Genomic DNA, 2,296 nt, shown 5'->3' with positions numbered 1-2,296 from the left:
AAGTATCTCATGTAAATAAAATATTGCATCAAAATATTAATAAATTGCAAACATTTTTTTTTTATCAAACAATGCAAGCAAAATTCACGGTACCAAGCAAAAATGCAGGGCTCTAAATTCAATAGAACGCCCACAGAAGATGACAAGAGAATTGCCTACCAGCAAGGCTATTCAGCCGTGGCTGATCGACTACGAGAATTGAGTGAGCATACACAACATTCGAGTGCATCCATCACACAATTAAATATGGTAAATGAAAGTTGTTTCAAATTGAATACTTTACCAATAATCTAATTGATGTTGAGTTCCAACATAAAGTGACTATATTTGTTTTAAATAAGCAAGCAATGATAACAATATGCATGTCATTGGAATGTAGCCTGCTAATTGTGAAACACCACTTGCACATGAAGGTCCGGATGTGCATCCCAGTAGTGGAGGTATTCATTTTCTATTCAAATTTATTTATTTAGCTATTAATACAAGTATATATATCTTAATTTGTAATTAGAGTAGTAATTAATGTAACCTTTTTTGTTAATATTTTAGAGCATGTAGTCAGTGGTGAGTAAGTGGAGCATGATCTGGGTACACAACCTCAAGAACGTGATGTTCCCCACTCAGGTAAAGAGGACCACTATTAATGCTTTAAACAAATATAATTGCAATTGGTGTTCAGCATTAATGTAACCTTTAGTATTTCAACTCCAGATGATCTAGAGGGTGTTCAGCATGTTGAGGTTGAGGCTACACAAAATGATGTGGCCGCATCAGGTAAAGAGCACAACAATTATGTTCTCTAAATTAATGAAATACTTGTAACAATAATAATTTTTTTTTTTGAATTTAACCCATTTCTTTGTTATTGCAGAGGACCCCCCTTCACTTCAGTGTCCTCATCCTCAGTATAGGACTAGGCATACATTGAGATCACGAGCAGTTGGCGGAACATCTGCAGAGGGGGGAAATGATGAAGAAACCGATGTTCCACTTAGTATTTTCATAGCTTCAAAGAAAAAAAAAAGAAATAAATGATTGTAATCTAACTAATTTGATAATGACTGATTTTTATGTGTTAGTGAATGTAATTATGTGCTAATTAATGGTTATGGATTATATGTGTTAATTAATATTGAGGAATTTTGTGTGTTAATTAATGTTAATCAATGTTATGTGTTAATGATAATTATATGATATTAATGAATGAATGCTATTTTATTAATGGTAGAAAGAATTAATGAATGAATGTTATAAGATGTTAACGAGGAATTTAGAGTGATGTTAAGGGGGGGGAGGGGCCAAATGAGCTTCCACCTTCATGTGGTTGGCCCTGTTAAGTAGAGAATATTAAACTATTCTCAAAACCAAGTGAAGCTCAACAAGGTAACACACTTTTCAATATTTCATTATGTTTCACAGTTAATCTTATTGAATACTGTATATTGAATCTTAATTGCAGGGTGCAAGTGGAGCCAACACGAACAACAACACAACAAGTTGCTAGGTATAATGAACTCCCATATTGTCTTGTCTGTACACGAACAATATGAGTTGCTTCTAGTGTTGATATATAAGGTAGCACTACAAAAGTTATGAATATGCCTCATCCTTGTAAGTTTTTTAATTGCTTGTAAGTAATGAATATGCCTCATCCTTGTAATTTTTTTTATTACTTGTAAGTTGTGAATATTGCTCTTTAGTTGATTAAAATTAAATGAAAATCTTTTATGAATACACAAAACTATATACATATGTAGGCACACCATGGTTGATGTGGTCCAACTCCCTAGTCTCACTCTACTACTAAGCTCATGCCATATCTAAATCAAAGACATCTCAAATACATGGTTGGTGGAAAGCTACGAAATGCCATTTTCATACATAAGCAAGACATACACAATTGGGCAAAATCACCAAGAGAACAGTAAAAAGTGTGTTTGAGATTATATCATGGATGCTTTTAAGGATTGTACCATGGATGGAAAAAATATCTTTATTAATCCTTGACTCATGATTGCTATAATACTTCTTTAGACTTCTCATGTCATTTGGTGCTCTTCTTCACTATTTTGGACTGAGTTTCAACTATGAATTTGCCTTGACTTATGACTGTACCTAGCTTTGTCCTATCTTTGTAAGCTTCCTCTTTGAATTGTGGTTGTAGCTTTGATAATACCTTTTTAATGTTGCACTATTTGTAAGGAGGACAACTCCTAATGCATGTTGCAAATTGTGTTCTAGTGACCGAGACTAACCTAATGCATCTCAGAATGGCATAAATTTCTAGGATGGAGAT

This window comes from Cryptomeria japonica, chromosome 3, assembly GCF_030272615.1.
Source record: "Cryptomeria japonica chromosome 3, Sugi_1.0, whole genome shotgun sequence".
Taxonomy (NCBI): Eukaryota; Viridiplantae; Streptophyta; class Pinopsida; order Cupressales; family Cupressaceae; genus Cryptomeria; species Cryptomeria japonica.
This window is presented reverse-complemented; position numbering follows the sequence as displayed.